Genomic DNA, 12,843 nt, shown 5'->3' with positions numbered 1-12,843 from the left:
GCTGCAGTTTGAAACAATGTTTTCCTTGTCTCCATGTGTCGACATGCACCTGGAGCCATGGGCCAGGGCTATTCAGAGATTCCAAGGCCAGAAGAGGCCATTGTGATCGTCTAGTCTGACCTTCCGCATAACACAGGCCAAAGAAACTTCCCCAGAACAATTTTAGAGCAGACCTAGGTCTTAGTCTGAGGTTCAGAAGTGCTTCGGGGCCCCCTCTGAACTTCCTAAGGGGCAGGAGGAACTCTCTGTAAGCTTCCAGCCTGTCATCTCTTCTGCCACCCCAGCCTCAAGGTGCTTTAACAATATTTAAAAAATACAATCCATACCGAGAAGAAGAGAGAGTGACAACCAACCCCCAGGCGAAGAGCAGCCAGATGCTGTAACACCAGCTGCATACTGGGCATGGACACTGGCCTGGAAACTGGGAGAGTGACTCTGGCCCATAAGCCAAGCTATCTGAAGCAATAGGACTGGGGGAAGGGGATGAGGGACCGCTTGGCTGCCTTTCCCCACTCCTGGACAGTCCTCACCATGGGAAAGCAGCAGAGAGGAAATACCGGAGGAGGACCAGCACTATCAATGGAAGAATGGTAAACAAATCTCAGAAGCGGCTGCTGAATCTACCTGCCCTCTTCACTAAAATGTAAAAGGCCCACTGACAGCAGGGTGGCCTGCTGCACGCGAACTCCCTCCCTATTCCAGCTGATGTATGCTGGCCTGGCCCCTTTCTGTATCAATCAGCTTTTTGATCGGCAAAGACACCTGGTCTAACTGTGGCTGCCATGCCACCTGCCATTATGGAAACTGGCATGTGGACTGGGAGCCGCGTGGGCTGAGACGTCGCTGATGGGGCAGCATGCTGTGCATGTCAGGGACCATGTGCTGGCCATGCAAAGACCAGGAAGTCAGGAGTCCATGGAGCTGTGGGCATGGGAAAGGCCTATAACCAGGATATCAGGACAGGCCTTAGAGAAGTTGTGAAAGAGCAAGAGGAGCACAATGGAAACAAACCAATGGGCAGAGAACATTATGGTGAGGGCAGAACCCACCAGCAGCCAAGGGCCGATTTCCATCCTGATCCAGCGGTGCAATGGGGCCAGAAACGAGAGAATCTGGCCCCGTGGGAACTGCCCCAGCGTAGCGGGAATTCTTGGGTTGCATAGAGCTGGTCTAGTGGCAGTGGGAGTAGTTGGGGAAAATGAGGCATGGCAGGGCTGCCTCAATGCACCAGCTATTCTTGGGATGCTGGAATAGCTCCTTGCTTAGATAGAGGCTGGAGAAGCCAAGGCTGCTCTAACTTACACCAGGGACTATCGGAGCCACAAAGGTGGAGCAAGGTCCTGTGCTGAGCAGTTCGGTCACACCCAAGAACTGGGGTCACGGAATTTACAGTTAGGCTCCTGATGTGTCACAGCCATCACTTAGTCACACACACTTTGTGCAAGGCCCCTGTTTTCCAGCCTCAGGTACATTATGTGGTTTTTATGGACTAAATACACCAATGCTGGAAGCAGTCAGTACAGCTTCCCTTCTGGCACTTCTTGGGATATTCTGCTCCTCTCTCGTCACTTCCCTGTTGAGGGCGGGTGACTTTTGTAGCCTTTTTCCACAACTCACACTCATACTGCTGGTTGTTGTGCAGCCTGGTCGCCCCCGTGGTCGTCTTCCATCCACAATAACTGCAAGAGCCAGCTCACCGATCGCGTCTCATAGCCTAGCCTCACATCCCCCAACTTGTCCTAACGGAAGCAACCTGCGCTAGGCCCCTGACAGCCTCATTTCATTTCCTGTCACAGTGTCCAACTACTCGACCATGTCAACATCTTAATTTTCATTGTGGAGACACACTGATTGCCTTTCCTGGGGGTGCCCAAGTCTCTGTTCAGTACATTACGATGGGCTGAATTACAGGTTTATACACTCTGCCTTTTAACTTTCTTGGTATCTTTTTGCCACAGAGAACTGGGGTCAGCTCCCACCACTCCGCTTTGGTTTTGTTCTGAGTATCATTCAGGAGGACACCATCAGCAGCAACCATTGACCCCAGTATTTAAATACTTTCATGCTTCTAGGCAATCGGCCTGTGCTGTCCTTTATGGTGAGTCCTCCTCCTGCAGTTAGCACGGCCTCAGTCTTACCAGCCTTCACTCTAAGCCCAGCCCACTCACAACTACATTGCCACTGTTCAAAGTTGGCTTGTAGGGTCTCACAATCTTCCGCACACATAGAATCATAGAATATCAGGGTTGGAAGGGACCCCAGAAGGTCATCTAGTCCAACCCCCTGCTCGAAGCAGGACCAATTCCCAGTTAAATCCCAGCACATCTCTGAGTCCTCAGAGAACAGCATGTTCCCAAGCAGCTAGCTCCCTTCCTTATCTTCTCATTGAACACGTCCATGACAGGCACAAACTAAAAGGGGTGTAACGCTGACCCCTGAGCTCCAGTATTTACTGGACATTCTCTGCTGTGGCCCCTGTTCGTTTGGACCAGGCCAGTCCCACCACTGTACATACCTGGGGTAAGACACAAGTAGCCTTCTGGCACACTGGCTCTTGCGAACTCCACCAGGCTAGTTTTGTTGGTACACAATCACATGCCTTTTCCAGGTTCACAAAGACCATACCCAGCTGCTGTCTCTTTTCTCTGAACTTCTCCATGAGTATTTGTAGCACAAATTTGAAATTAGATGTGCTCCTTCCCGACATGAATCCATATGGACTGTTCCAAATTTAAACCATTCCACAGAGTTGCTTTTCAAAAGCCTTCTACCACACCTTCATAGCATGTGACATTAGCTTAAGTGGGGGATAATAAGCACATTGTGTATATCTCCTTTATGTTTAAAAACAGCCAACACAAAGCTTTGATGCCATTCACCTGGCATTTTCCCTTTCTTCAGGGAGATTGCCCCCCTGTTATCAGTTTGCCACAGGTTTCTGTATTACCAGCGGATAACTGCACTGCAGACGTTGTCAGGGGAGCCAGAGGCTTTGGCACCTGGGTAGTCCAGCACTTGGGAAACAGGAAAAAATGCATCTCCTCGTCGCCTTAGGACACAGAACCTGCTTTAAAGAGCTTGCTCACACTCAGAATGCGAAACACAGGGCAACAGATTAGCGAGTTGCCCCATACAGCACATGCTATAATGCTGCCGATATTCTGAACTCAGGCAGGGCCAGCATTCAAAAGGATTCCTTTGAATAGACACCACACAAACAAAAAGAAGAGGAGGACTTGTGGCACCTTAGAGACTAACCAATTTATTTGAGCATGAGCTTTCGTGAGCTACAGCTCACTTCATCGGATGCATACTGTGGAAAATACAGAAGATGGTTTTTATACACACAAACCATGAAAAAAAATGGGTGTTTATCACTGCAAAAGGTTTTCTCTCCCCCCACCCCACTCTCCTGCTGGTAACAGCTTATCTAAAGTGATCACTCTCCTTACTTTAGATAAGCTATTACCAGCAGGACAGTGGGGTGGGAGGAGGTATTGTTTCATATTCTCTGTGTATATATAAAGTCTGCTGCAGTTTCCACGGCATGCATCCGATGAAGGGAGCTGTAGCTCACGAAAGCTTATGCTCAAATAAATTGGTTAGTCTCTAAGGTGCCACAAGTCCTCCTTTTCTTTTTGCGAATACAGACTAACACGGCTGTTACTCTGAAACCTCTCCTTACAATGTGTATGATAATCAAGGTGGGCTGGAGAAAACCTGGATTTGTGCTGGAAATGGCCCACCTTGATTATCATACACATTGTAAGGAGAGTGATCACTTTAGATAAGCTATTACCAGCAGGAGAGTGGGGTGGGGGGAGAGAAAACCTTTTGTAGTGATAAACACCCATTTTTTCATGGTTTGTGTGTATAAAAACCATCTTCTGTAATTTCCACAGTATGCATCCGATGAAGTGAGCTGTAGCTCACGAAAGCTCATGCTCAAATAAATTGGTTAGTCTCTAAGGTGCCACAAGTCCTCCTTTTCTTTTTGCGAATACAGACTAACACGGCTGTTACTCTGAAACCTGTCAAATAAATTGGTTAGTCTCTGAGGTGCCACTAGTACTCCTGTTCTTGTTGCGAATACAGACTAACACGGCTGTTATTCTGAAACCTGATCAGGTGAGGTGAGCTATTACCAGCAGGAGGGGGGGGGGGGGAATCCTTTTGTAGTGATAATCAAGGTGGGCCATTTCCAGCAGTTGACAAGAATGTCTGAGGAACAGGGGTGGGGGGAGAATAAACATGGGGAAATAGTTTTACTTTGTGTAAACCCCCCCCCACACACACACTGTTCCTCAGACGTTCTTGTCAACTGCTGGAAATGGCCCACCTCGATTATCACTACAGAAGGTCCCGTCCCCTCCCACCACTCTCCTGCTGGCCACAAGTCCTCCTGTTCTTTTTGCGGATACAGACTAACCGGCTGCTACGCTGAAACCTGATCAGGTAATAAGATCTTTAGCTCGCTGCTGCCTCAGCTCACTGTGGTGTAGTAGGGCAAAGGGGGCTATAAACAATATTAACAGCGTTGTAATAGCGGGGGGCTAGGACTCCATCTCTGCCCACGTTTGCTAGACACCAAGTTAGGTACTTGGACACTGTGAAGTAACAGGATGGAGAAGCACGCTGTTATATTAATTTTAACAGGACACTTGCCAGTCCATGGGAAACTCAGCAGTTCTGCCCATCTGGACCCAGGGGACATTATCAGGGGTTTGGGACATACCAGCAGGGAATATGCACAAGTCTACTAATAAGCCTGAGAACTTGGGGCAGAGAAATCTTGGCTCAATGGGTCTGACCCTGACACTGGACCCTGTCTGGGGCTTTGAGCTCACCGCCAGATCTGGGTGAGGGACTGGTGCCAGGCCACCTCTCACTCCAAGTTGTTTCATGGATAGGAGTTTTGTACTTTGGAGCTGTTCCAGTGTCTCAGACAGACACCTATTTAGCTCTTTGTAAATGTGTACTTAGCGCCAGTTCCTAGTGTTGTTTGGGAAGCATATCAGAGTGCTGGCAACTCCCATTTTATTCAGTCAGCTCCAGCTCACATTAGAGAAAGACCTGCTACCACACACCGATTTCAAAATGATTTGTATAAATACAGAATACTCACTAGAAATATGCGTGAGTCCCTCAGGGAAAGGCAGCTACTAACTTCAGCTCTGATATTGATGGAACGACACATGCAGCGTCCATCCAAACCCCCAGTGAAGGAAAGAGGAAGAATTTTGATTGTCCTGTCCACAAAGTCAAAACAAAAGCAGCCAACAACACTGAAATATCACACCGACTGTTGGCAGCTGCCTGACCGAGCTCCACTTTCAGAAAGGCACAGCTCATAGAAGGGTCGGAGAACTTCCACAGACATACGTAACTCAATGGCAGAGAGAGAGACAAAATTAAAAGAATACAAAACTCTTTATTTCAAACTGCCTAACAACGTTTTCTCTCCCTGAGCAGGGCTAAGCAAGCACCGGATCCAGAGCGGAGACCCACAGATCCTCATGGCTATAACAAAAGAAGAAAAGGCCTGGTAGTTCATTTAGCTCATCACCAAGCCAATGCCGGACTACTGGTTAGACAGTCTGAGAGCTTCAGCATTAGGCACTTTTCCCAGATATTCAGCCTACATTTCCCTTTGCTCAGTTTAATCCCATAACTAGCCCCACATCCCCTCCTTCTCTCCTTGCTTGATGTTTACATCCTTCAGTAATTTGTAGACTGTTCTCCTGGCCCCTCTCCTTAAGCTGTTGCATAGCCAAATAGTCAGATGTATCCTGCTGTCTTCGCAGGTCAGTCCTCTCCTCTGGCCCCATTGTCATCATATTTGTAATGGCTCTTCTCTGAACATCTCATATTTGCTAATTCCTTTGCAGAATTGAGATGCCTGGAGCAGAAGGCAGGTACTGTCCCACCAGTGTTGTGGTGCAGATAATCGTTGTGAACGTAGTCCCAAAGCCACCACAAGGGTCAGAATTATCTTCTTGGTCCACAGCTTTTCAACTTTGAGGTGACAGTGGGGTTATCTATATGGTGAAGTATTTGGGGCTCTTCCATGCTTGCACAGGTTTGCTGCCTCGCACGTGCTAGGCAGTACTCTTGCATGCATCATCCTCTGCTTGTGAAGCCCACAAACCATCTTTTTTTTCTGCTACCATCTTACATTTCAAGCACTTCCCTTCTGTGCTGCCCCCAGATTGCCACATTCTGCCCTCCTACTAATCACCTGGGCGATTTCTTCCCACATACGCCACATCACTTTTCCAGAGAGAGTCCCCTGTTATTTCCTGTCCATGTCTCAGCCACCTTGAGGACCAGACTAACAAAACAGGACCAAAACCTGCATGAACAAAGTGTCCAGAACCCAGCCCTTGGTACTGGTACAGAACAGGAAAGTTCGGGAACACAAGCTATTCACAGGGATGCCTATGTCATAACCAGGTATAGTGAAACAGTCCCGCCTCTCAGAGTCTTTCTGCAAACAGACTCTGCTGATGGCAGCGATAGCTCTTTTTACCTAAGTCAATCTAAAATAGGAGAAAAAAGAAAGCAGATGAGAGCAATCAAATCTCCGGGTTGGATTTTCATATCCTCGCTCCTCCTGCACTCGCCGAGCCAGAATAAGCATCTGTCCTCCCCTTCTCCAACAGCTGTTTCACAGCTTTAGCATCCCAGGACACGCAGACTCTTTACTGTATATAACTCCCAGTTCAGTGGGCAGCCATACTGCAGTTGTAGCTTCCCTCTTCCTTAAAGGTTTCTCTGAAAGGAATAAAATTCCCTTCTCTAACTTCTGTGGCAGGACTTGGGTCTGGTGGGAAAGAATTCTTGATTATTTGCATTTTACTTCTTCCTAACACAAAATTCTCTGAGCTTCAGGCATCATTACTGCTCTGGTCCCATTGCCTTTTTCTTTGCCTGGGTGGGGATGAAGTGCTCCCTTTCCCTCTCTGTCAGATCAGAGTGTCGTGCAGAGTGGGTAACAGAATCTCCACTGGACCTGGAGTATCTGTTACTTCTATCTTCAGGCACTCCTAGAATCCTGATTGTTAAGATTTCCAAGTCTTCCATCATTCCATCCATTATGTTGCTCTTAATTAGACCTTTAGAGAGTTGAGACATCTGCTTGTCTAGCCCCCAAGCTTTGGAGTCGGTAGGCTCCATGTATCACTCTGTATTATCTACCAGACTTTCTAGGCTGCTGAGATGAGATTCCCTCTACTCTCCCTTCCAGTGCAGTTAGTATTTCTTGGGGAATATGATTTTTGGCCATAATTGTCTCAAATGCTTCTCTAATCAATTTGCTCAGGCCAGGCAGAGCCAGCAGAGACAAGGCAGGAGTCCTAGGATGACGACAACATTTGGAAGGCCACAGACGGGGGAGAAAGTCAGCTTTTTCCATTCTATATCTGCCTTTAGGTGCCTCGATTGTTGTTCTGCTTTCTTCTGGACATGGCCATCCACTGGCTGTGATGGTGCGAGGAGTGTAGAACAATGCTGCACAGCTGGAAAGGTTCACTTCAAAACTTCATCTTTCAACATAGCGCTAGCAGATGATGCTATGGGTGAAGCAGGCTCACTCTGCCGTGTTAGAAGAACAGGGCCCATGTCGCTTTGTCAGGAGGGACTCAAAGTCTCGTGGGATAGGAGCTTGTATGGGGACTGGGTAACAACAACACAACGAAGAAGCATCTGTGAAACTGGCACAGAATGTGAGTAAGCGCTCAATGAGCTTCGCCCCGACTCACGGTTTTGCAGCTCAGCAGTAAAGATGCAAAAAGTGAGTAAGTGAACACTCAGGAAAAGCGACAGCAAAGCAGGGTGAGCCCTATGGACACAAACGAGGGAACCATTACCAAAGCCCCAGGCTCTCTCAGACAGGATGAGCTGTAAGTCAGCCAAAGCAAACGGTCCCCTACTGGCTCTCTCTTTACGCCCTTTCTTTTTCTGATCAAGAGGAGCATCAGCATTTCTGGAAGGCAACCAGGGCTCAGTCAAGGAAGCTGGGTTGATCTTCGCAACAGAGTGGGAGTGGCAGAGTGGTGCGTATGAAGCAGTGAGTGTGGAGAGGGCAGGGGAAGTGGAAATATTAATCAGGGTCCTTATTTAAAAGGCCCCTTGGTGGGTCGTTGTCTGGGGGTAGGGCCACACGCCTCGGGGAGGGGGAGAAGGGACATGTCCCATGGCAAGTCCTCACCCCTGGGTGGGGCAGGCTGTGTCTGTGGGGACATGGCTCTTCTCTCACTTTTTTATTCACATTCTCATAGATCAAGCTCATGGCTGGCTGGGCCTCTGTGAGATTCCAGACCAGCCCTAGCATCTGTGTCCCAAGCAAGGAGCCCCTCGGTGACTTCTTCAGTCTCCCTGGGCTGAAGCATGGATGGCATGCTATTAGTGCCCTCCAGCGGGGCCCAACAGCCTGGAGCCTCCAGGGAGGGTGGCAGAGGGGGGCTTTGCCCGCTGTTCCAGCTGGAGGTGGATTATCGGCCCAGATTCAGCGCTAGGGATTCAGTGAATGCTGGCTCTGGAGCATGGGATGGTGGGGCTGACTGAGCTCATTTACCATATGAAAGTGGGGCCTGATGGTAAAATGTTGGAACTTCTGCGCTTTCTGGCTTGTGTTTCTGGTGTTGCAGAACAAGGACAGCGGGTCCTGTCAGTGGCTGCCCTGCAATGATGAAGTCCAAGGGCCGGTTTCAGACTCCTTCTAGCACAGCATGGCTCAGAGTGGCCTCTTCTCTCCAGTCTGCTGTCATCCCACTGCACTTGCTCCATACGTTGGGAGGTGCAGGTGGTTACTGTGGGCAAGGTGGGGCTGCACACGCAGAGGTATCTCATCTCAGCAGGGAGAGGATTGTCCCTCTCTGTGAAGGGTTAGCGAGACGGCTCCAGGATCTCGCGTTCAGGGCTGGGCACCTCAGTTCCAGAATGATGCTGATTAATTGGAACATTCAGAGAAAGGCAACAAAAATACCAAGAGGGCTGGAGGGGCCGAATAAGGATGAAAGAGGAACATTGCTGAGCATGCCTCACAGAGCCGGTAATGAGAACCGGCAGCTCTGCTAAGAGAGTAAACGAGCCTGCTGGGGAGCAGCGTGGGGAACTGATCAGAGTGGGACAAAGGGGTGTAAACTAGGAGCAAAGGGCGACAGCAGCAAAGGAAAATGGAGCCCGAGGCGATGTGATGTCTACACTGCACGGCTGCCCCACAGCACGGACGACAGGGGGGGAGTCAATTACACAGCACAACAAAGCGCTGAGCTCTAACTGGGCCGTGTGGATGCTGCAGACACAAACTAAACAATACCTTCTTCATGTTAACGGCGCCCTTGTCCCAACAGCGTCACGCTGTGGCGTGCCCCGCAATTCACACCCCTGTAGGCGCACTGTGGCGCAGCACAGACGTAGCCAGACTCAGACTCCATTTTCCTTTGCTTTATGTCAGCCCTTTGCTCCTGGTTCACACCCTCTTGGCCCACTGGCTCCGTAGGCCACGCTGCGGCACAGTGCAGACAAGCTGTGTGTGTCAGAGAACCCCAAGAGCGAATGCCATCACTTGGGCCATTGAATGCAATGCTGGAGAGAGCCCTAGAGAATGGACTGCAGAGGGCAGCTCTGCTGGCCCCCGGGGGACAGGATGGCAGGGACAGACCCTGGCCTCTGAGGGATGGGCTGGGCCCTGACAAGGCTTTTGTCATTCTGACTCTATTGAGTCCTGCCTGGTCGGGCACTCTCCCATCCATGGCCACTGGCCGCAATGTCTCCTGCATGCCCTCTCTTTTCTGCTGGATGTTGTCTGGGGTCACTGATCATTAGCCATGCCCATTTGGGGACTATGGCCAAATCACGGTCCTGGCTAACTACAGAGAGCAACCTCCTGCCTGAACGCCCAAGGGTGAGCTGGCTCTGGGGATGGCAGGAGGCAGCCCAGGAGCCATCGTGCTGCCACAGGCAAGACGGCTTGGGGAGCCTGGAGACACCACGTCTTGCAGCACTCCGGCTCCCAAAAGCCTGCTGACAATTGTGGCATGTATGTAAAAGGACAGGCTGTGCCATGAGCTCATCTCCGCGGGAGGCATGGTGACCGACTCCCCTTAAGCACTCAAGGGAGTGCAGGAGTATGTCTGGTCCGCTCCGGGGGGCGGCAGGGGGGGAGGGGTGTCTAGGCTGGGGAAGGGACTCCCCACCCTCACAACACAGGGCAGGAGCTGGCTATGCTGCTTCCTCTCCTGGCTAGTGTGCAGTGGTTGTGAAATAAGCAAAGCTATTAGTTCAGCCCCACGCCCCTCTGCAAAGCCCCTGTAAATAGTCCCGTGGGGGTGAGGTCTGGATAGGAGGGCAGAGTCACCCCTCCAGAGCCCACCCATGCAGGGGGTGGGGCAAGGGAGATGCCTAAGTGGACCCGAAGGGCAGACTGTCCCATCTCCCTGGGCCTGCCCCAAGGACCGCTGCCCATGGAGCCTCCACAGGGTGCACTCTGGGTGGTCGGAACCCGTCTGCATGAACTCACAGCATCCTGCCCCTCTCTGCACAGTGGGTCCTCGGCTGTTCAGCTGCCATGCCTGCCTGCAGAAGAGGGGGCAGGATCTAGGCCATTAATTTTTAAAAGGAAATAATTTTCACTCTGGGCCCTTACGTTCTCCCTGGTATTTAGCCATCTTCTGCGGAGCGTAATTTTAACTGGGTTAGATGCTACGGCCCAGTGGCCTCCTTCCATCCTTCCCCTACCCTATGAGGTGTCGGCATATCCCAGCAGTTCTCAGCTCTAGCACATCTCTGTAGGATCCTGGAAGCATCTCTCAGCTATTAGAATAGAGGCATGCCGATCCCCACTTGCAGCTAGGGACAACACCTTTGCATTCTGCTGCCAGTGGGACAATTTGGCATTTGGTGTGTGCAAACAAATGTCACTTTCTAATAGCTGAAAATCTAATGCTCTGCTGACCACAGCCTCCTAATCCCATCCAGTCCCTCATCAAAATCCCACTGTCTCTGCCAGGAGCCTTTCTGCTCAGCCTGACAAACTCTTATACAGGGTCAAAGATGGAGAACATTTCCTGAGAGGATTTTGGTCCCTGTCATGCTGAGAGGATGAGTTACGCTCCTGATGTTGCTTTCTGCTGCCTAACAGGAAGTGAGAGAAGTAGGTGCAAAAAGATTTAACCAAGAGTTTAGTGAATCCATCTGTGATGACATCCATCAGTGTCACTCCTTGGCTGCAGGAGCAATATTTATAAATCACGTTTCAAAACGGGCTACAAATTTGTACAAAGAAACAGATGGGCTGGTGGGTAGCAGTTTGTCACCACTGATATTTATATAGAGAAGGAGACAGAGTGCAAGAGGGGCCGAGCCCGGGAGAGAGAGACGGCAAGAAGGGCGAGAGAGAAACTGAAGGAGGCTTTAGCAAGGGAATGAGCAGGCCTGGAAGGGAACCAAAGGAGAGAGTGCTGGGGAAATTAGATTGTGTGGGGGTGGGAGGGGGGGGAATTGGACAGGAGCAAAGGAGGGGAGACAGAGTGAAAGACTGCAGTAATAATACGCCCACCAGCTGATTCCTGTTCTTATTCTCTAATAAGCCGTTGTTCAGCGACGCGTATGCCGGGGTCTCCAGCAGCCCTTGGAACAAGCCCTGCAATTAAAGCTTGTTTCCAGCCAAGGCTTAGGTGTGCTGGGTGATGCTGGCTTTTACTCCTTGTTTAGTGAGATGCCACAAGGAAAGTTTTGGGGATCACTCAGCATGGAAGATTAATTTGCTCCTGCAGAGTGAGCCTCACCGTGCTCTCTGAGGAATCAGCAATCCCTTGCAGTATCAGAGCATAGAGTCTGGAGAAGGGGCCGTGTGCAAGCATGTCCAGGGCTGCCTGAATTCCCGGGTTCCTCTTGGTTTGAAGCCTGTTGGTGGAGAAGCCCAGAGCAGCATGAACATGGAGCACAAACGCCCACACACTGTCTGGGGTAAGAGGGTGGCTTTTGCCAAGCTCTGATCATCTGAAATGTTTATACCCATGAAAATGAGGTTGGAAAATCACTAATGCAGCACAGGGCCACGGCGGATGCTGAGAGCTACAGAGCAACCTCCCATCAGGGAATGCGCTTGGATAAGTGTAACCTGACTGGGTCAAACAGCCCTGGCTCCAGTGGGGGGAATCCTGCCTCTCAGACCCATCAGAACATTTGGAAGACATTAATGAAGTAAAAGACACAGGTGGATATAATTTACTTGGAGTTCAAAAAGTTTTTGATAAGGTCCCTCATAAGAGGCTATGAAGGAAAATAACATAAGGCATGGGGCAAAATCTTGTGGAGGATTAAAACCTGGTTAGATGATAAAAAAACAGAGACTCCATGAATAGCTGCCCCAAGAGTGGAGAGAGGTTAATTGAGGGTCACCTTGGATCAGTAATTGGACCAGTTGTTATTTAACATACAGTGACGAGACATTAGTTTCTCCACAGTTAAGAGTGAAGCTTTTAATTGCAACCGGGATTTTGATGCTCTGAACTAGGCCAAAACCAAACCAACCTGCCTGAAATGTCAGACAGGATTTTAGGAGGGGATAGAGTTCTTCTGGAAGGCAAATTGGATCAAGTTATGGGGAGATGAAGGCTGCAAAAATGGAGGTGGCTTCACTTTCTGAAAACTTCCTTTACCTTTTGTTTTGTCACCCTCCAACATGGTGCCTTTGGCTAGTAGGCGACCTTCAGGGGGTAAATGGAAGGTAAATGTTTAGTAGAAGGGTTTTAAGATGCCCCCAGACACTTGGGTTCCTAGCTGAGCCAGCAATGTGGCAGGTATCCCTCAGATCCACCTACAATTCGCAGTTGGACT

General features: G+C 49.9%; 1 protein-coding gene across 4 annotated transcripts in view; it reads right to left on the bottom strand.

Moving 5' to 3' along the window:
• The window catches only part of CDH22 (cadherin 22), a 181,034-nt gene that overhangs the window by 3,842 nt on the left and 164,349 nt on the right, over window positions 1-12,843 (bottom strand). The gene's annotated exons all lie outside the window — the stretch shown is intronic.

Source organism: Lepidochelys olivacea (assembly GCF_965140295.1).
Source record: "Lepidochelys olivacea isolate rLepOli2 genome assembly, chromosome: 13".
Taxonomy (NCBI): domain Eukaryota; kingdom Metazoa; phylum Chordata; order Testudines; family Cheloniidae; genus Lepidochelys; species Lepidochelys olivacea.
Note: the sequence above shows the minus strand (reverse complement) of the source record. Positions and strands in the feature narration are given on the sequence as shown.